The 21,864-nt window shown below is 50.6% G+C and overlaps 2 protein-coding genes and 1 pseudogene across 2 annotated transcripts in view; all 3 read right to left on the bottom strand.

The window, feature by feature from the left end:
* Nucleotides 1-21,864, bottom strand: part of LOC136406650 (BPI fold-containing family B member 1-like) — a 202,438-nt gene that overhangs the window by 63,842 nt on the left and 116,732 nt on the right. The window lies entirely within an intron of this gene.
* The window catches only part of LOC136405093 (BPI fold-containing family A member 1-like), a 228,069-nt gene that overhangs the window by 117,755 nt on the left and 88,450 nt on the right, over nucleotides 1-21,864 (bottom strand). The gene's annotated exons all lie outside the window — the stretch shown is intronic.
* On the bottom strand, nucleotides 11,882-17,448 carry LOC136405673 (BPI fold-containing family A member 3-like; annotated as a pseudogene).

Below are 21,864 nucleotides of genomic sequence, written 5' to 3'. Positions count from 1 at the left end.
AAGCCTGAGCAGGCACACAGCACCCCCTCCCCCCAGAAATGGGAGCTGAGTTTGTTAGGATTGCGGCTGTTACAGACCCTACTTCCTCTGCAGGGCAGGAAGGAGTTTTCGAAGCGGGAGTAGTGTCAGGATGAGGGAAGGGATGACGATGGATGGAAGGGCAAAGGGCTGGGAGGAGTGTGAACTTTCTCCCACCCCTTCCCTCTGGCCGCACTTACTCAATATTTCATTAGTCAGGCGGGGTCTCATGTGCTGGAGCCACGTATTAAAAAAGGAACACATCTGCAAGACAAGGAAATACACAAGTCAAGGAAAGGACTCAGCTCATGAAGCCTGCACAGGGTCATCCAGGCAGGTCCTTCTTCTAAACCAGGCCATCCCTCCTAGGGAACAAACAGGAAAGAGGGGATTGGTGAGCAGACTGCCCTGGGGTCCCATGTCAGCTGGGCCATTGGGCATTTTCGTCACTTGAGTAAGCCTCTTACCCTACCCCCAGAACTTCTTCTTAAATCTGGGGGAAACACTGGGAAATGGGGACAGTATTACTACCTAGAGTATGAGACTGTTTGGAGAAGGAGACAAGCAAATTAACATAAGATGCTTAGCACCAGGCCTGTGTGCTTTAGTAAATGTTAGCTCTTCATTTTATAATTGCTTATACTTATTTATAGCCAGGGAAACCGAGTCTTGGATGGCCTCCTTAGCTGACATCCAGTCTCACAGAGGCTGATTCCTTCTTGGAAGATCTCCTTTCAGTTTAAGAAAATCCAACACAACAAGATCCGACTCCGGACTCAGAGACTGAAGTGCATGGTCTGGGTTGGCATACTTACTCTTTCGGCCAAGATCTTGTTGAAGATGTATCCCATGTGGCGCTCCACCTCCTTAGCAACAGGTCTTGGTGCCGAGGGGTCTCTAGATGCAGAATGGATGAGGTTGTAGAATAGATTAATTTCACCCACGCTCTTCTTCCTTGACATTGCCCCTTTCCGCAGTTGACCCCAAACAGCGTAGATTTTGGCCTTTAGCCATTGTTTGCACAGAGCTCTAACCCAGCCTCAGCCCTTTGCTCTTATATACCTCTTCCCTTTTTTTTTTTTTTTTTTTTTTTTTGTATTTTTCTGAAGCTGGAAACAGGGAGAGACAGACAGACTTCTGCACGCGCCCGACCGGGATCCACCCGGCACGCCCACCAGGGGGCGACGCTCTGCCCCTCCGGGGCGTCGCTCTGCTGCAACCAGAGCCACTCTAGCGCCTGGGGCAGAGGCCAAGGAGCCATCCCCAGCGCCCGGGCCATCTTTGCTCCAATGGAGCCTCACTGCAGGAGGGGAAGAGAGAGACAGAGAGGAAGGAGGGGTGGGGGTGGAGAAGCAAATGGGCACTTCTCCTGTGTGCCCTGGCCGGGAATCAAACCCGGGTCCCCCACACGCCAGGCCGACGCTCTACCGCTGAGCCAATCTGCCAGGGCTATCTACCTCTTAATAGCTCCTAAAATTGACCTTATAATTCAAATCACCCGTGCCCTCATCACTGGCTCCCCCTCCCCTCTCTGTGCTCTTTTGCTTGTCTTCTGCAATGATTTCTTCAGCTTTGACCACCCTTCCAGGTCCAGCCCACTGGCTTTATCCAGGCTGCACTAGTCAGCTCTGACTTCCTTCTTTCCTGCACACATGATCATTTCTCTGATGAGCTAATGCTCTGCTAGAACTTATCTCCCTAGCCCCATGGTCATGCCTTCATGGAAAGAGAGTATCATGTCCTTCTTCATTTGGGGGGACATAAGAAAGAAGCAGGAAGTAGCCATGTAAAGTGGTCTTTGGGGTCCTGAAGTCTTCCCCAGTCCTTGATAGATCAGAGTTAATCTAAGTTCCAGGCAAAGGGTTTGTGTCTTTATTGTATAAAAAGCTTGCACATAACTCAGTTGATCTACCTCTTCCAGCCTAAGCTCTCAGATTTCCCACAAAGGAAGGAATCATGTTCTTCAACATATCAGAAGACATGTGAAGACTATACTTTCAGGAATCATTTCTATAGTTTTTCAGAAGACATGAGAGCCATAGTCAACAGAGTTTTCCCTGGGGAAGGTGACTGTGGGTCAAGGATGCCTTCTCTGGCCAGGTTCTCAGTGTGTCTGTACAAGACAAGAGGACATTACCAGACCAGGAAGGGCTCAGGAAGGATTCCACACCTGCTCTTTCCTGAAACAGTGAGCAACAGGGAGTAGAGCAAACTGAAGAATTCATGAATTAGATAGACAGGGTATAAAATAGATTGGCAATGATGTTGGATTCAGTTAATTGTAGAGATCAGCCTAAATTTAAAAAAAAATCTTACAAAAGAAGATTGTAAAAAAGATTTATAAATTTTAGAGAAAGCACTAACACTCTTGTTAATAAAAGGGCAAACCTCTGAAGATAGTTACTCTATGAAGATTACCTCACAGACTAAAAAAAAAAGACTGATGAGATGACATTCTTGCTCTACTGAAAGTTTTAAAAAATGAAAACAATGGCATCTGTGAAATTTTCTACACAAAATGTGTGAAAATTGGAACAATTTGTACTGGTTGGGCATGTGATGCAACTGACCAGTGCCTGCTAGAATCACGTCACTGAGTTCAGTTGCATTGGCGAGGTATCCAGTAAGTGATTTCGAACGCTCAAAATTGTTATGTACCTTAACTGGTTAATGTTGCAGAACTGGTAATACTTTTGAAATAATTTTAGAAACTTACAATAAGGAAATAATTTCTATTTTCGAAAAACCCTTCTATATCAAAGATTTAGGATTGTTTATAAGAACAAAAAAAATATATAAATAAAAAATCAGAAATAACCTAGTATCAACCCATAATCAAGTGAGCCTGCTTTCTTTGTTCTCATGACATTCAGTGAACCTCTTTCCACGTCAGTGAGCTTATTATCTTTACAACAAGCAAAATATTTTTAAGTGAACATAGAGTTCTATTTCTAAGATGCACATCCCTGTATACACAATAGGGTAATTTCAAAAAGTACTGCTCTGTGGGTGACATCATTGGGCAAAGCCTCACTGTGGGCTTCATCATAACCAGCTGGACCCAGAGAGAGAGGAAGGCAGAGAACTCACATATTTTCAGGTACGATCTCTAGGGTCCCGGGTACGAGCCTACAATTTCTCAAGCTAAGTCGTGGTGTGCCGTCTTCTGAGGTCTCCAAGTGCAGATCAACTTCTACTTCTGCCCGCACGAGATATGTGAAGGGCCCAAACATCGGGATCCTGTGGGAGGGAAGAGTTAGAGCTCAGAACCTCGGAGGTCACAGCACCCCCATTTTCATCTAAAATAAAGGTTCCCCGTGTGTGCATAGGACCCTCCAAAGGACTCTTTTGAGATAATTTCCTTATTTTTCAAAAGAGGTGATTCAAGATTGGAGAATAGGAACGGATTTTTCCAAGTCATGCATCCAGCAAGCGGTTAAACCAGGGACATCAGCCTTCAGAGTATATGACTAATACCTACTACGTCTGCCTCAGGGGACAAATGATGCTCAGTATCGCGGCTTATCAAAAGTGACAGACTGGGACAATGGAAAGTATTGTTGCAGAGGTCCCCAACCCCATTGCCATGAGGTCCAGGCTTGACGTGGAAATGAATGAATAGACCAGGGCTTGGTTTCGAGGGAAGAGGCAAGTCAGTGATAAACTGAAGGAAGTCTGTCTGTCCTCTCTGAATGCACATTCTGCAGACCAGACAAAACACGCCTGTGGGCAATCTCTCAGCATCTCTAAGCATTGGGGACACGGAGCGTTGGGGTCTAGAGCAGATTCTGTGCTTAAGTCATACTCAATCAGAGCTGATGTCAATATTTTCATTTTCAAACAAATGAAAGACGGGGCTTTCTGAATGAAGCAGGGAAAGAAAACCTGTAGAACACCTCCTCTTCTTGCTAGAGGGGCCCCAGATTGGAAGCAGTCAAGTGTCCTGTGGACTCCTGACTCTGCACGCAAAGTCACGCTGGCCCGGCCCGGGGAGGGTAGGCGCTGCTCCAGCCACACAGCGAGTCTTGCTGAGTTGGCCCCGGGCGCCTGTGAGTTATGGTTGCTTCCTGTACCCCGTGTACCTGTGCCAAAGTGGGTAGAGCCGTGCATGACACCTATAGCTGTTACTTACCTCACCGATACGGTAAATTCTGGTCCTATCCTTAACTTGGCGTCCTTGCTGTCCTGGGAGTTCTCAAGGGTGAGGTCTACGATGCGTACATTTCTCACCTGGAGCCTGAGTGAAGAGATAACAATACAAGGGAAGGTTGTGGCCCCAGAGGCTGGTGACCAGACGTTGTGCAAGGCAGGTCTCCTGCAAGGTGGAAGCTGAGTGTATGCAAGGACTATTACTGCCTCAGTAGCCATGTGATTTATCACACAGCTACTATGTGATAAGCACTGGGAACACAGCAAAAAGAAGCGCTTGTTTTAATGCACCTTAGAATGACCATGTCTAGCCCTTTGGCCAGTATCAAGCACTCTGGAATAAATGAGTGAATACATAATAAGTAAAAGACTTAGAGCCACAGACAGCACATGCTTGGGAATAGTGTATATGTGTAAAATGAGAAACCCAGTAAATTGATGCCTATGGGATGTAGGCTGGTCGGTCTGTGAAAAACTGGGTAATAAAGAGTGACCTAGGGAAGAGTAGAGTTTTAGACAGGGTAGTCAGGGAAGGCTTCTCATAGGCAGTGACTTTGGAAAGAGTCATGGAGCAAGTGAAGGTACAAGTCACGAGGATGGCTAGGGAAAGATGGGTCAAAGGAGAAGAAAGAGTAAGTGCAAAGGCCCTGAGGCTGAAACTTGGCTGGCATGTTTAAGGAACAGAATAAGCTCAGTGCGGCTGGTGGGCAGTGGGGTTGGGAGAATAGTAGGAGAACAGATGAGAGAGGTAGTTGGTTGAGCCAGATCTCATGGAGCCTTGTGGTCCAATTGTAAGAATCTTGGGCTTGGTTCTGAGAACCAATAGAATAGCTGGAAATTCAAAGAGGTACAAATCCCAGTGGAACAGAGTGGAGGAAGAATGGGTTTAAAGGGGAACAGGGGGCTCTGGGTCATTCAGTGAAGGGGTGGTGTGGCTATGACCAGAGATGGTGGAGAAAGCTGTCTGAGGCCTGGGTGTGTTTTGAAGGTGGACAGACAAGGTTTATCGGACACATGAATGTGGGCGTGAGAGGAAGAGGGGAGCCACGGTCCACATCAAGGTTTAGGGCCAGAGCATATGGATGTCATTAGCTAAGCCAACCCGGGTTGGGGAAGGACGAGGTGGCGGTCGGGGTGAAGGTGGAAGTCAGCCCTTGAGTCTTGGATGTCCGTGTTCTGGTGTTCAGAGAGCACCGATTATAATCACATTAGCTCTGTTGAGGTTGCTGTTCATGTTACAGCTGATTGGGAGCGTACTGAGCGCAGGGAGCTGTGTCAGCACTTTACAGGTGTTATCTCATTTATTCCTCACAGCAGTCCTCTGGGATTCCTCCCTTTCACAGAGGCGCAGGGAGGGGAAGAGACCGGAGGGGCTGGCCCAGCTGACGGGCAGCCATCCTTTCCCCAACAAAGAGCCTGAGCCCCTCCCTGTCTTCCCTGCTGCTCAGCCGCTGCCTCCGCCCCCAATGGGAATTTCTCCCAACCTGTGGCTGTCTGGCCATCTGAGCTGGAGGGACTGTTAGAATTTTAGACAGGGTAGTCAGGAAGGCTTCTCATAGGCAGTGACTTTGGAAAGAGTCATGGAGGGACTGCAATGTCAGGCAATGTGGGGGGAGCTCTAACACCCCCACAGAACCAGGACCGCCTGGGCCTGGGGCAGAGTGATCAGAGAGCGCTCACGCATATCGTCTGTTTCCGTTGGTGAAACTCGAACCAAACTTCATGGATTTTATTTTGTTGCCGAGGAACTCCTTCAATGATCCTCCTACGTTAGGGGTCTCCGGGCTGGAGGGAACGTCCGCGCCTGGGGGTCCTTGGGTTAAAGTTGAGAAAGAAACATGGGCTTCAAAACCTAGTTTGACGGTCAGATGCCCCAAATTCCCGGACACGACCTTGACCTCTGAACACGACCCACACGTGGCGCGTTTACTTCTCATTCATCAGGTCTCCCTGGCCTGCGTGGCGGCGCCCCAGGTTCTAGACACAGTCGTTTAGCTGAGCAGATATTTATGGGGTCTCCTATGTGCAGGAGCCGTGCTAAGGGGGCGGGGCTGCGTGGGTGGAAACCGGAGGACCCTCCGCCCACACGGAGCCGACAGGCTGGTGGTTGGTGAGGAGGCAGGAGCCCTAGGGGTGAAGATGGGGTGTGGGGGTGATGGGGTGTCACCAGGAGAGTCTCTGGGCGGAGACTATTTGCCAAGGGGCCTGGAAAGAAGTGTCAATGTTCTAAGCACTGCGGCTATAGCGGTGCATTCCGAGGGGCGCGCGCTCTGCGGAGGAGGGAAGAGCACGGGCAGGCTGAGCACCCAGAGGGCAGGCGGAGGGCACTAGTTCAGGTCTCAGGTCGAGGAAGGTCTTTCTGCAAAATTGACGTCTTAGCCGAGACCTGAGGAAGGGAGGGCGCCCTATGGATCGTAAGGGGAAGGCTGTTTTAAGCAGAGGAAACAGCGCCTGCAAAGGTTCTGGGGAATGTTTCGTGTGGCCGGAGGGGAGTGAGTGTGGGGGAAGTGGGCATGGCCGGTCCAGGTAGGGCTGGGGTCTTGGATGGTGGATCTTAGCAGAGGGAGCAGGGCACAGAGACAGGAAAGAGGAGGATCTTGGGAAGAGATTTAATACAGTTATGTAGTGACAATCAGAATAGCTAACGATTATTGGTGTTAACTCTATGCTGGGCACGACGCTAGTCAAAACTTAACTGGCATTGGCTCATGGCTTGGATTTCTAGGAGAGACCTATGGGTCTGACGAGGCCGGGCATGACTCAAGAGAGGACAGTCTCACCTTCGGGGACCTTGGGCAAGGACTGCTGAGCAGTGGATGGACCAAGTAGCCCACAGAGGAGCAGGAAGAGGCCGGAGATCCTCAGCATCTTGGGTCAGGCACCTGGGGGAGGGCAGAGCAGAGAGCGTAGGTAGTGGGGGTCATCCTCTGAGAGGGTGTCCCCAGAGCATAAATCTGGGGTGGCCAGAAAACTCATGTAAGCCTGTTCTTTGGAACAAGAAAACATCATTCAGAGCCTCTACAATTTCTCATCATGATGTCCAGCATCCAATAAAAGAATACCAAGGCATGTTAAGATAAAAGGGCAAATGGACTGAAATCTAACAAATATTTTTAATTACGCCGTCTAACAGACCCACGGGGAATTCAGATATTCCAGCACTGAGCAGGCAACAGGGCAGGCAGCCCACCAAGGATGAGAAGAGGACCTGATTCCTTCAGCACTTGGGATGTGCCTTGGAGGCCCCAGGTAAGTCGAGTCAGTGTCAAGGTCAGTCTGAGATTCTTTATGGAGCTGAAGGGTTTGGGGGTGGGGGAAAACCAGGGACTCCTCTGTACGTATTCCTAACCATCCCAATTCCACTTCCATTTACAGATGAGAAACTGAGGCTCAGAGCAGGGTTATTCTTTCCCTGAGACCACTCATATTTAGTGGTGAGCACCCAGCTTTCCTGCCTTTAAGTTGTGTGTACTTTACCTTGTACCTCAATAAATAAAGTTACTGTGAGGATTCAACAAGCATTTTGAAAAATTGCTTAACCCAGGGCCACTAAATGGAAGCTCATTTTGGACTTGCTAGTCAATGGTTCTCTTCATCCCTCCCTGGTTCTGACAGTGCCTTTAGGAAAACGCACACACTAACAGAGCCTGAAGGAGGACAGGGTGGCCAAGGGGCATTTTTGGATGCAGAGAGAGGGGTCTACAATAAACCGTTTGAACAGCCCTAATCTATGAGACGAGTATCTACATGTATTTTAAAGAGCAGGAAATAGAAGCGTGGAGAGCTGAGGGCACCTGCCCACCCTTCCCTCTCCCTTTAAAGAACTCTTTCATTTTTGAGAGCAGAAACGGGCCTAACAAAAGGCTTCTCTCCCCAACCTTCTTAGGCTGGGTCTTCTTAAAGAGTTACTTAAAGTGGGCTGACCCGGTTTTTGTTTTCTTCTCTTGCTTTTTCTTAATCGGATGCCAGACATGATGTCAGTAGCTCAGCAGCTATTTTGTCAGCATGAGCATGAAAGCCACAACCCAGGGGTAGCAGAGGAGAAAGCTGGCGGACGACCTATGCCAGTGTATCCTTCTCCCTCCGGACATCTCGTCAGCACTGAAGCTGCTGTTTGTCATGTTCTGTGCTAGAGCCAGCACCAGTTTGTCACCGGGCAACACTCACGAAAAGCTTCAGTCTCGCTTGGTGTCTGATAAAAAGGTAGGTTTGAGAGGGTTGTTGCGTTGTGCTCACCTGGATTTCTGCAGGGGACAGTGGAGGAGCTCTGGGACTCCGTCAGTTGATTCCTGCTGGGTTCTGAAGTGGGGCTGACTTCATATATAGCGAGTGAGCCCATAGCCAGGGAGACGTGGCGCTGAATGATTGACAGCTGGGAAACTGACAAGAAGCTGTTCATCTTACCGTGTCCATCCCACAAATTCCAAAGCAAACATTTCCTACTGGAGACCCCAGGGATCAGGAGGTAAGGACTCACTCAAGCCGGATGTGTCAATATTGTATTTCATACTGTACATCACGGACATCACCAGATGCAGAGGTGCAGAGAACGTGGAGATCACGGAGAACGTGGGTAGATGATTCTTGTCTCTCATTCCCTCTGTGTCCTGCTTTGAGATGGTCTCGTCTGTGTCATGAGTGAGGGAGGTCTGGGGACACAAGTGACCAGGAAGCCACTTTGTCTGCTGAGTGTGGAAGTCAGGGAGGGGGTGCCCCGGCCTTAGTTCAGGAAGCCTTGAGTTCTCAGGGAGCTGTGCCCAGTCTCGCTTTTGATACTAGACAGCTCCTATGACCTTTCTGGGCCTCGGTTTCCCCATATGAAATAATAGTGGTGGTCGCTATTATCGACAGGTAGTTTCCACAAACCTTTGTGCAACCTTCCTAGCATCCCTAGGATATCAACACTATTATTAGTCTCATTTTACAGACGAGGAAGCTGTGACTCAATTCCTTGGGTCTCAAGCAGGACCGTGGGGTCTACCCCAGCCCATCTGCTCGGACCCACCTAGACCCCCCAGGTAAACTTCCTTCCCCGGGGTGTGGGCCTCTCTCCTGGGCTCTGGAAGGGGACACGGGCACAGATGCCCTCTGTTCTCGAATCCTGTGTTATCAACTGTGCCATCTGTTGTCCTATGACAAGTTTTGCCTGGGGAGTAGCCAGAGCACAGGACACTTTCCACAACCCACCAGAACCGTGTTCTCCTAGCTTCTCTTGGACTCTCACATCCCACCAACCCGACATGGGGAATGTTCTAGTCTCAGGGCAGGAAACATTGCTTTATTTCATTGTATCTGTGATACTCTTGATGTATCCTGCCTATGCCCTGGGTTTTGAATAAAACAAAGCAAATCCCAATCTTAAAAAACAAACAAACCCACAGCAAAATGGGCTTTTTGTCCTCTAGTGTGTAGTTCTATAAATTTTAATGCACATGGAGTTTTATCACCGCCATCATAATCGGAATGTAGAATAGTTCCATCACCCCCAAACACCCTCACGCTGTCCTTTCAGAGTCCCCGCTCCGTCCCCTTCCTGGTGAGCAGTGGTCTGTTCTGTCCCTACTGACTCGTCAAAGGTCCAGGCACCTTCCCTCCGCTCCTGCTGAAGCTGCCCCTTTATGAAGCCACAGGCGCTGCCTGTCCCATTGCCACAGGCAGGGCGAAGGCCGTGGAAGGACACGCCGTGGACATTTGAAGACAAGTGTTCCCCACATTGGTAACGTCTGTGCCTCCCCAACGTGTTTCTCAGAAATGCAGGTGGTGCCCTTTTCTCCTGACCTGACTACGATTGAGAACCTTTATCGATGGTTTTTGTGTCTCAAGAGATCTCGGTTTGAAGGGCAAAGTTAGTTTTTTCCAAAAGCTCTGACCTGCATAAGGTCTCTTCTCCAGAACCCGGGAGCGGGACATTGGTTCTGTTTCTCAGAGCGAGGTCAGGGCAAGGGCTGAGTGGGAGAGGCTTTTCAGTGGTTTTGTTGAGGGACAGAGGGCAAAAGGGTTCACGGGGAGCTGGGTGCCCCGACTCGGATGCGAAAAGGTATTTTTGTGTAAGACAAATTCTGCTTCCCTTGGAGAGTAACCTTCCCTCCTACCTTTACAGCTGATAATAATAAAGGCTTTTTATGGGACATGAGAGCTTTATGCGATTTCTAATAACCCTGTGGGACACGGAGGATAGTCAGCCGTCCAGGGCCACCTCTGCTAGGAAGAAGTGAATTCAGACGGTTGCCCGAAGCTCTTTGGTTTTCGTGCTAGTAACCAGGTTCATTTTGGGACAAGATGCTTTTCCACTTTTAGCCTCAGTTTTCTCCCCGGGCTGTGGAGAGGGCTCAACAGGGAAACAAATGTAGCACGCAGCCCAGTGCCTGGAACCGTGTCAGAACTCTGCAACGGAAGGGCGTGCCTTTATAGGGCGCAGAAAGGCGGGGCCTGGAGAAACATCTGGGGCTGAATTTCTGCTTATATCACTTCTTACCCCGGACCCCAGTCCCATAACAGAGGTCCATAGCACAGTGAGCTTTTCCAGGAGAAAACACAATGAGTCGACGACTTCATGAACACAAAGCAGGAAACCCGAGGAGCCACCCCCAGAGCCACCCTCTGACCCCCAGAGGGGTCAGGAAGAAGGCAGACAGAAGCTGCCTTCACCAAGAGACCAGGTGACCTCGCTGGAGGATGGGGCCCAGCCTTCCCATGTTTGCTCTTTGAATCATGAGCAGGAAGCACCCTACAACCTCAGGACTGTCAAGGGGAATCATCCGTGTAAACATGGGCGTGTAGGGTTGCAAATCCCCGCTGAAGCATTTCGGATTAGGGAGTCTGAATTGCAAGACAGAGACATGAGTCTGTCTTGCCCTGTTCTCATCTCTGAGATGTTGACCCTTTCTTATTTGAGCTTCTCAATCCAGCTGAATGTGTATCTCATCATTTTCCCCAGTGTGAGTGCGTGTGTGTGTGTGTGTGTGTATGTCTGTGTGTGTCTGTGTGTGTGTATGTATGTCTGTGTGTATGTATGTTTTGGGGGGAGACTCTGGAGGGGAATTCACAGTGGTGAAGAGTGTGGGCTCCAGGTTCGGGCTGCCTGAGTGCCTTGGTGACCTCGGGCAGGCGGCTCTCTCTGAGCCTCCGCGTCCTTATGGGTAAAATAAGGTCGTCCCTCATGGGGTTGCTGTGAGGGTCTGATGAAAGCTGAACGTCAGCTGCTTCTGACACCGAGCTTGGCACATGCCACGGGCTCATAAGCATGTGCTTCTCTTGGTGATACGTGTGTAACTGCCCCATGATTTCTCGGCACGCTTTCCCTACCCTCAGGGGAGAGAGGCTGAGAATTCATATTTAAGAATTGAATGGTCATTAACCAAATGATTAACGAGTTAAATGATGTCTAATAACATACCGTACGGACTTGGCATAGGCTAAACATGTTGCAAGTGGCTTTTCATGTACACTGAAAAACATCTTGCATGATAAATATGTTTATTTAGAAACAATTTTTGTTAAAAGATAATCTATAGAAGAAAATGCACCTTACTGAAGAGCTCAGGAATTGTCACAAACGGAACACCCTCCCCACGATTGGCACCCTGGTCCAGAAACAACAGAATATTACCTCTCTTGAGCCCTTCCCAGGCACTGACCCCTCCCCAGCCGTAACCAGTATCTTGACCTCTTAACGGCATAGTTTTGCTGTTCTGAGCGTCATGTGAGTGGGGCTGCGACACCAGTTGCTCTGTGTCTGGCTTCATGAGGTGTGTGAGATGCATCTCTGGGACTGTGTGTAGCTGTAGGTCATATTCATCACTGCGGAGATTCTGCTGGGGGACTATCCCCCAAGATCTCTGTTTATGCATTCTTCTAAAGGGCCTTTAGGGAGCTTTTTGGGGCCATATGACCACTGCTGCTACGAGCAATCCTGTAGATGTCTCGTGCTGCCCACGCGCACGTGTTTCTGTTGCACACAAACCTTAGAGAGGCGGTGTGTGTCACATGTTGAACTTCAGGAGATGCAGCTGCCGCCCAGTGTTATAAGGCTGTGGCACAACTCCCCTCCACCAGCAGCGTGAAGGCTCCTGATGCTCCACACCCTGTAAGCTTTTCCAGTCCCATTTCGCAAGTGAGGAAGACCAAGAGGTCAAGTGCCTTGTCCCAAACCCAGCTAGTAAATTCTAAGACCAGGAGACGTTCGCTCATTTCACCACAGCAACCCGCTGAGCTTGCGCTCTGTGCCCGCCCTCTGGTGGGGGGTGGAAGGCACGGAACCCCGTGTGCTTGGTCCAGACCTTCACGCACCTTCTCGTTGGGACAAACTGAACCTGAACTCAGATATGTCTGATGCCAGCGCTTACTCTCTTCCGCTGACACTCCCTTGGAGCTCAGCAAAGGGCTTGGTACATGGTAGCTGCTCCATACATGTGGGTTCTATGAATGAGGGAATGGGAAATCTCAACAGGACCCTCTCTACATTGATGAGCACATCTGTGGACGGGCTTCCGGCTGCAAAATACAGGAAGAGCAAGTTTTGTCTGGGATTTCTGGGCTGTTGAGCCAACCCAGGTATATTCTGTCTCAGGATACGCCTTCGTCAGGTCTTTACTCCTGGAACCCGGACTCCGGGCCCAGGCAGGGGGACCTCTGCAGCCTTCAGAGCTACAATTTATTATGGAAGAAAACGGGATGTCCAGAGGGTCTGTGGGAAAGGTTTTCAGGGCAGCGGCAGCATCGCTCTAAGACCTGGAATCTCCTCTGGTCACCAGTCGGCAGCGGAGCACCCGACCCAGGCGCGCGGAGGGCCGGCCGGGCTCACAGCTGGCTGAGCGCATGCGCGGCACCCTGCTCTGCAAGGAGAAGGGTCAGCCTCAGGCTCCTGCTTGTACGCTGCGCCACCTCCCGGGCCCACAGTGGAGAAGACGCACCAGCCATGCCCACCCAGGGCAGGTGCCCAGAGCAGCCCTATCACAACCCTTTCCACATGATAGCTAAGCCTTCACTTCCGGTTGTCGTCCATTCACCAGACAGGGCTGGCTCCCTGGGGGCGGGGACTGGGTCTGTTAAACTGCAACTGGAGTGGGCGGTCTCAGGTCTGGGGTGGTGCCCGTGTGCTCCCTAAAGGGTCGAGTGCAGAAGCTATAATCTCTGGTAATTTGGAGGTGTGAGTGACTTGAGGAGGCCCAGGCTGCTTGTAGGCATGCCCTCTGTTGTCCCAGCTCTCTTGGAGGACAGCAACGTTGTCACCTCTAAAGTACGGACACTTCACCCTCAGTAGGTCTCGCTGGGAGCCCCCGTTGGGCACCTCTGTTTGCCATGTACCCGTCCTGAGTCCTCCCTGGATGGACGCAGACACTCACCCATGAGGCTTTTCACCAGCTTCACGTCCAGCTGCCGGAGGATTTCACCCGTCAGAGGACACACCTGGATGGGCAGCACAGAGAGAAGGGCCAGGTCAGGAGCCGGGAACAGGAAGCTACCGGGCCCGTGGCTGGAAGCTTAGACTCCATCCTCCATGGGATTCCCACAGGGAATCGCGGGAAAAGGAGCTCAGCTTCCCTGTTCTGAGTCCAACTGCCCGCTGGTGCCATGCACGCAGCACTCCCATGTCTTACCGCCCGAATCAATCCTCAGACATCTCTAGGAGATGGGGACTGGGATCGTTCCCGCGCTACTGATGGGGAAACTGAGGCTCTGGGAGACGGCGTCACTTCCCCGAGGACCCACAGCCAGAAGGTGGCAGAACTGACCATTTTAATTGAAGTTTTTCAGGTTTTGAAAGCCCAGGGTATGAAACTCTTTGCTAAACTTCCAAGATGCATATACCCTGACCCTCAGAGCGAAGGATGCCCGAGGCCAAAATATATTTCTCCAGCTTACCTGATCTTCTGTCATATGTGGGATAACTTTCTCCAGTTTTTGTCTGAAATCGTTGAGAAAATGTTTCATCTTGGGTGCGATATCTCTGGGGAGAGAGGTAGAGGTACAGAACAGATAAATACAGGCGAAATAGTACCAAGTGCTCTGTGTTGGATACAGGTTACACATTGACTCCGCAGCTGGCCCTGTTGAACAAGAGGCACTGTGGTCAGGCGCAGTCGAAGGGGCTCTTCAGAGAAGCAGTGTGACCTGTCCGAGGTCACACAGCTAGTTAGCATCGATGAGGTCAGAACCAGGTCAGCAGAGCCCCCGAGTCCCCTGTCTTCCCCTGCACCGCCCTGTCCTCGAATGTCTGGCGTGACCTAGGCACTCGGTGACTGTCTGATGAATCAGTGAATGGACGGACGTCCCTGAGAACTTTGCTGTTTTCAGCATTTTAGAATTACGGAGAGAGCCTGACCAGGCGGTGGCGCAGTGGATAGAGCGCTGCACTGGGATGCGGAAGGACCCAGGTTCGAGACCCCGAGGTTGCCAGCTTGAGCGTGGGCTCATCTGGTGTGAGAAAAAGCTCACCAGCTTGGACCCAAGGTTGCTGACTCGAGCAAGGGGTTACTCGGTCTGCTGAAAACCCACGGTCAAGGCACATATGAGAAAGCAATCAACGAACAACTAAAGTGTTGCAATGAAAAACTGATGATTGATGCTTCTCATCTCTTTCCGTTCCTTTCTGTGTGTCCCTATCTATTCCTCTCTCTGACTCTCGCCCTGTATCTGAAATAAAAAATAAAAAAAATAGAATTACGGAGAGAAATCAGACCTAAGTCTTGCCTCCAAGGGACTCACTGTCTGTTGAGGTTGACAGACTTGGTCGGCCAGGGTGTAGGTCTTCATTTAGCTATGGATTTTTTATTTTTTTGTAGTATCCCTACAATCAAGCATGCTGGGCCTGGTATAGTAGGTTCTCAGTAAACATTTGTTGAATGAATGAGTGATGAGAAGGAGCCTTAAGAAGGTCAGAGCAACCCAGCCAAAGGATCCGCATGTGCAAAGGCACAGCTGTGTGAAAATACACGGTGTGTTGATGGAGGGGCGGGTCCTTCAGAGAGACTACGGGGCAGAGGGCTGCAGCGTGGAGCAGGGTGGGGCAGCGGAGAGGACAAGTGGGGCCTAGAGTGACGTCCAGGAGTTGGCTCTTCATCCACAGGGCACTGGAGGACCCCTGGGAGGAGTGGGGCTGGGGCTGGAGGACACGGCCAGATATCGGACTAGAAAGTGACTTCTGCTGCCGGAGCACAGAGTGAAGGAGGTGAGGTCCAGCCAGGGGCCACCGGAGCACGCTCCTGCAATGGTCCAGGCAGCAACCCAGGAGCTGGGACAGCGCAGGACGGAGCGAGGGGAGCGGGGGGGGGGGGGGCCGCCAGGAGTTCCCGGGAGGCAGGAGGACCAGGTCCTGCAGAAAGTTCACCCAGGAGGTGGTGAGGACATGTGGCCACAGGAAGAAGCCCAGCCCTGAGGAGGAGCAGTGGGGACCTTACTCAGTGAGGACCGTGGTGTGGACACTGCCGTCTCCACGAGGCAATGGCCTATCACCAGATCCCTCCGGCCAAACTCGTCTTTCTCCAGCCAGAACTCCACAGCGAGGCTCATGCGTGCATGTGTCTTCACAGTCTTGTTATTGAAGGGCCTTCTGGGGATGAGAGAGAGGACAGGAGACAGAGAAAGAGCAGGAGGTGGAGGCAGTCAACATGAAGAGTGGCTCTCCACGTGGACAGCGCTGTCCACACGGAGTCCTTTCAACAAACCGGCCCGGAGGGGAGGGGCGCCACACCCCCGCATGGTAAATCCTGCGGGCAGTGATTAAGGAGAAAACTGCTATTAGCCACTGTGGCTTCTGAAAATCCTTTATACAGACCAAATTGGGGGGCCTTTGGGAATGCAAAAGTTAAGAGTTTACTCCTCTTTTTAAAAATAGTTTTACTGTTTAGCTGTAGCCCCCTTTTCCTTGGGGACAGTGGACCTTATAGAATGTTAAAGGAAGGGAAGGGTGATGAGATACAGTGTTTCCCCTTTTTTATTGGAAGAATCTTTTTTATTCATACTGTCTCTCCTTTTTTAAATCAGTGTGGTGAACTCACATAGGTTTGTTTTATTTCATTCTTTTAATTGCTTTGCTCTTTTTCTTTCTCTTAGAAATGAAATTTAATGGCATGACATAGATCAAACACAATGCATAAATTTCAGATGAACATCGAACTGTTTGTTGTGGTGTGTGCCCATTTCCCAAAGTCAAATCATTTCCCCTCTCCCTATATTTGTCCCTCTTTACTCCCTTCCCCTCACCCCCTCCCTCTGGCAGCCACTTTCCTTTTGTCCACGTCATTAAACACAGGTTTAAACGAGCAAATGATCTGCCTCCACAGACCGATGGTTGCCATCCACATTTCAGTTGCAGGAACTAAGGCTCAGATGCATGAAGTGACTTATCCAAGGTCACACAGCGAGTGAGTTTCAAACCAGGTCGGGGTTAGAAAAAACTGGGTGCCACAGGTGGCCACATTTTCTTCCCCACCCCACAGCCCAGCTCCCAGGTCCCCAGTGAGCAGAAGGGACCCCAGACCCTCTGTCTGTATGACTTCCAGTCTCAAGTCAATGTCAAAATCAAGTGAGATGTTTGTCGAGACCTGCTCCTTGTGGAAAGACATCTGGATCCCGCCATAGTCCAGCTGAATGTTGGTGATGTTGGCGCTACACAGAGAAAGAGCAGAGGTCCCGCAGGGGGGACGGAAACCAGGTAGCAAGGCCTTGGGCTGACAGACAAGGCCGGCCACCTGTCACAAGGGCCTGGCAGTGCGTTTGAAGTCAGAGCCTTTTATAGACGCTCTGTGAGCAAGGGCCACCACTGGGAGCCCTGGCTGCAAGTCCTCACAGCTGTCCCGAGTGTCCTGACACTCCACACGGTTATACCGATTTCTGTGACGCACAGCCAGACGCAGACCCAGACCACAGGCCTGTTCCCACACCACGCCTGCCCCGCTCGGCAGGTGACCCCACCACCTACCAGGCTGCCCAAGCACAAACCTCAGGCGCAGTTGATGGCCTCCACCCCTCATCTCCACATAGAAACCATCAGCAAGTCATGTTGTCTCTGCTTGTAAAACACATCCTCCTCTGTCACCTTCTCCAGGTCCCGGTGACCATCACTGCCTGTCTGGAGACACTCTAGTTTCTCCAGGCTTCCAGCATGACCTTGGCCTCTCTATAGACCTCTCCCTGGGGCAGCCCAAGGGGCCTAACTCCCCTCTCGCTCAACATTCTCCGCGTGTTTCTCACTGTCCTTGGTTAGAACCCAAACTCCGTACCACAGCCCCCGATACCTGCAGGGCCCGGCCTCACCTGCCGTCTTGCTCACCTGGCCATGCAGGACCTGTGCTTTTTCTCAAACACAACAATTTTTTTCCTTCCTCAGGACCTTACCAGCCCCCCTCCCCACCCGCATGCCTCTTACTTCACATGCTTCTTCATTCCGGTTTATTTCTAAGGGTTACTTTTAGACGGGTCCTCTTGATTAGCCCCCTCACTCACTCTTTATCTTGATAAAACGGCCTTCATCGCCCTCCACCTGCCATTGGTTATTTACCTTCGTGGCCTATCTCTTGAACGAGGATTAAAATTTCAAAAGGCAGTGACTGTGTCTCTTGCTCATAGCTATGTACTCAGTACCCAGCCCAGGTCCTGTTACACATTAAGTGCTCTATAAATATTTGTGACAGTTGTTTAAGGAATGAATGAAGGGAGGTGATCGTGGCTGCACCCATCCAGGAACACCCTGCTGGTGAGGGGTGGCCCCCACTAAAATGGAGAGAGAGGGGATTGGAGGCAGAGAGAAGGGAGCCCCAGGCACAGCAGGCTGGAATAATGGGGTGCTGGGGCCGAGGAGCTTTGAGCCTGGGAATCTGGGGAGGCCTGCACCCCTCAGGAGGGAGGCATGGAAATGGAGGTGAGCAGGACAGGCCCAGTTCTGTGAGGGTGATTGTCCCTTCTGATGGCCATGCACCCACCATGTCTGGCAGAGAAAACCCCAAAACTGCCAGCCACAGGGACAATCATGACCATTTCACTGAGGCAGACTCAGGGCTGAAGGTTAGATAGCTCAGATGCCTTGGCCAGAGTCACACAGTCATCAAGCAGTAATGTGAGGTTCACATGCCTGACTCCAGTCCTGAGTTCCTTTGGCACCAGATGTTTAGCCAGCTGCCCTCCGGGCACCCACGTTATAGTGAGGCCAAAGCAGTCCACCGTTTTCCCCAAGCTTAGTGGCAGAGCCAAGATTTTATTTTATTTTTTTGAACTGAGAGGCAGAGAGAGAAAGAGACAGAATCCCACATGTGCCCTGATCGAGATCCACCCAGAAAGACCTGTATGGGGTGATGCTCTGCCCGTCTGGGGCCGTTGTTTGTTGCTCGGCAAGCAAGCTATTTTAACGCGTGAGGCAAGGCCATGGTGCCGTCCTTAGTGCCCAGGGCCAACTTGCTAGAATGAGCCATGGATGTGTGGCAAGGTACCAAAGAATAGAAAAATTAATATTAATATTTTAGGAGGAGGAGTCAGGTTTCTTGTCCTCTCTTTTCTGTAGAGAGTGAGGGGAGAGAAATGTGAAAGTTTCCTGACTTGCCGAGACATACTGTGTAGGAATCCCGCTTTTACCAGGAAGCTTAAAGGGCAATTTATAATTTGGGCTAAGCATACAGAGAGATTTTGTAAATATATGTTTTATACTTGTGTGTGATCTGCACCAACTCAGGATGGACGACAGCATTGTGGTATACATAGAGAAATTTTGTGCTGAGTTTTGAGTGGAAGTGGAGAAGAAACTTGTATTTCCTCCCTTCCCCCACACCTGTGAGGAAGAGGATAAACACCTGGCCTCGTGCAGGGGAAGGGAAGACACACTGAGCGAGCCCTTTTCCTCTCCTTTCTTTCCTTCTTTAATGGGTGCTCATCCCCTGGAGCCATGCGGGCTCCCTCTCCCATCCTGAAGGCCCGTAGTTGATGTATACACCTCCAGACCAGGGGCAGTCCACCTTTGTATACCTACCGCCCACTTCTGTATCTCTGTTAGTAGTAACATTTTCTAACCGCCCACCCGTTCCACAGTAATAATGGTGATTTATAAAGCAGGGAAGTCACTTTACTTTTTAAAATTTATAAAGCAGAGTGACAGCAAGTTAAAGCATATAATAATAATTACTTACCAAGTACTTTATGTCGGATTTTTGCTAAGTTTGGCAGAATAAATCTTTATAAAACAACTTACTATAGTTAAATCTATCTTTTTATTTATACTTTGGTGGCTCCGCTACTGCCCACCATGAAAGCTGGAACACACCCGACATAAACTGCAGGACAGAGTGCAGCTCCCAGCAGAAAACAACGCATTTCAAAAGGGAAGGGGAGTTGAAAGCTGTGGACATGTCTAAGTTCTGCCTCCCTTGGCTCCAGACTCTGCTGCTCAGAGTCTGGGTCCGGCTCTAACAAACCTCAGCGCTCCCCACGGGACGCACCTGTTTCACTGACTTGACCCTTTCTATGATCAGGAGCCGCGCTCTGGGCCAACGCAGAGCGGCAGGAGCCATTGTTGCACCTCACCCTCCACTCCCGCCCCTGGGGCCGGCTCTCACACCCCTGTTCAGCACACCCCCTGTTTCTGCTGCCTCTAAACAAAAGGTGTGTCTGCAGCCACAGATCTGGGTTCAACTCTTAGCTCTGTTAGCTCCCTGATTCTGGACTTCCTCATCTGTGTGATAGGGACAGTAATCATACCCATCTCACAGGATTCTTGTGAGGAACATTGAGGACAGTCATCCACAGAATATTCACTGAGCGTCTACTGGGTGTCAGGCCCCGTGCTAGGCACCAAAGACGCAAACCAGCTTTTTGTGTGGTAGGAGAGACATAATTAACTAAGCTTTTCCCCGGAATACGGTTTGTAATGATCTGTCTATTTCCTCTGGCTCTGACTGTCTCATTGGACTACAAGCTACTGGACACACAGGATGCTAGAGCCAAGCACGGGGGCTGGCACGGAGCTGGCCCACAGGAAATAATGGTTGAAAATACATTTTTATTTGAATCAATCTTCTGGAAAGCCACTTACCCAGGAGAACTGGAGTTCTAACCTGTGATTAAGGGCACATCTTCAGAGGACCATGGGAAGGAAGCCTGCAGCTGTGAGCAACATTTTTTGACTTAATCCATATTTTTTTCTGAACAGACACACCAAATTTTTCAACACATTTTTTAAAAAAAATACTCCCCCAAAAGGTAAAGAAGCTTATTCTAAGAAAAGATACTTAATATAGAAAAGGAGATTGCTGAGGAGTGGATTTCGGGGTCTGGCATCTCCGTCTTCACGCTGAGCCAGCGTAGCCCTGTGAGTAGGGTCCCCCAAGCCAGCGTCAGCACTATGGTCCTCGTGGGAAGCGCTGTAGGTGCTGCTCAGGAGGGGCGTTGCTCACTCCTCCAGTGTTTACAGAGGAGGAAGCAGAGGCTCAGAGCAGGGAGGGCGAGGACAAGGTCGGCAGCCATCACAGCAACATGGACGCCGGGCTTGGCCCGAGTGTGGTTCCCTGTAAACCTCACCACAGCCCTGAACTCTGCACTGAGATGGTGCTCCTTCCACAGAGCTGGAAGCTGCATCTGCAAGAGAGAGCAAGCCGGGGTCTGCATCCTGGTCTGTCTGACTCAGGAACCCACGCTCTTGATGCCGACTGATCGAAAATCAAACTGGCTGTACATCCAGGGCGTCCCCGTGAGCGGTGCCTTCCTGCGACCCTGTCAGGCCCCAGGCTCTGAAAGTCTACACCCTCCACACCATCTTTCCTGTAAACTTGGGGACCGCAGGAACCACACCTTGTGACGGGGTGGAAAGGACGGCCCGCCACCCCACATTCAGCCCTCCAGAAAGCCAAGGACAACAGATTTGTTTCTCCCAACAGTGGCCACTCGGCTCCAACTTTCTTGACCAAAAAAAAGCCCAACAACAAAATCCCAATGGGTCACACATGACCAGAAAGACTAGAAAAGTACATTTCAAAGTAAAAGATATTCTACAATCATCCCCAAGGAGAGTGTGAACCCTGAGAGAAGACCTCAAATTGAAAAACCATCATGTGTTATGATCTCTTATGAAACTAGAAGCCAAGTGCCCAAGGTGCCCTCCCAGGTTGCTGTGAAATCTGCCAAGGACCCCCGCACACCCTCCGCAGCCTGGGGGAGTGAAGAGTCCCTTTGTCTCAGAGCTCCCAGCAGCTATAAACTGTGGGGTCCAGACTCCCGGCCCCGTGTGTCTGCAGGGGAGTGGATGAGGGACAGAGTGGCAGCAGGTGAGGTCAGAGAGAACAGCAGGGGACCCTGCAGGGCCCAGAGCCACTGCAAGAATATTGGCTTTTACTCTGTTTGCAGTGGAAACTTTGGAGGGTTTTGAGCAGAAGAAGCGTCATAGTCTGACTTCTGTCTTAAAACCATTGTTCAGGCTGCTGTGTGACAGAGATTGTAGGGAGTCAAGAAAAGAAGTGGTGAGACCACCTAGGATGCCCCTGTAATAGTTCAGGAAGCTGGGAGACCACCTAGGACGCCCCTGTAATAGTTCAGTAAGCTGGGAGACCACATAGGACACCCCCGTAATAGTTCAGGAAGCTGGGAGACCACATAGGACGCCCCTGTAATAGTTCAGGAAGCTGGGAGACCACCTAGGACGCCCCTGTAATAGTTCAGTAAGCTGGGAGACCACATAGGACACCCCTGTAATAGTTCAGGAAGCTGGGAGACCACATA

This window comes from Saccopteryx leptura, chromosome 5 (genome assembly GCF_036850995.1).
Source record: "Saccopteryx leptura isolate mSacLep1 chromosome 5, mSacLep1_pri_phased_curated, whole genome shotgun sequence".
NCBI lineage: Eukaryota > Metazoa > Chordata > Mammalia > Chiroptera > Emballonuridae > Saccopteryx > Saccopteryx leptura.
This window is presented reverse-complemented; position numbering and strand designations above follow the sequence as displayed.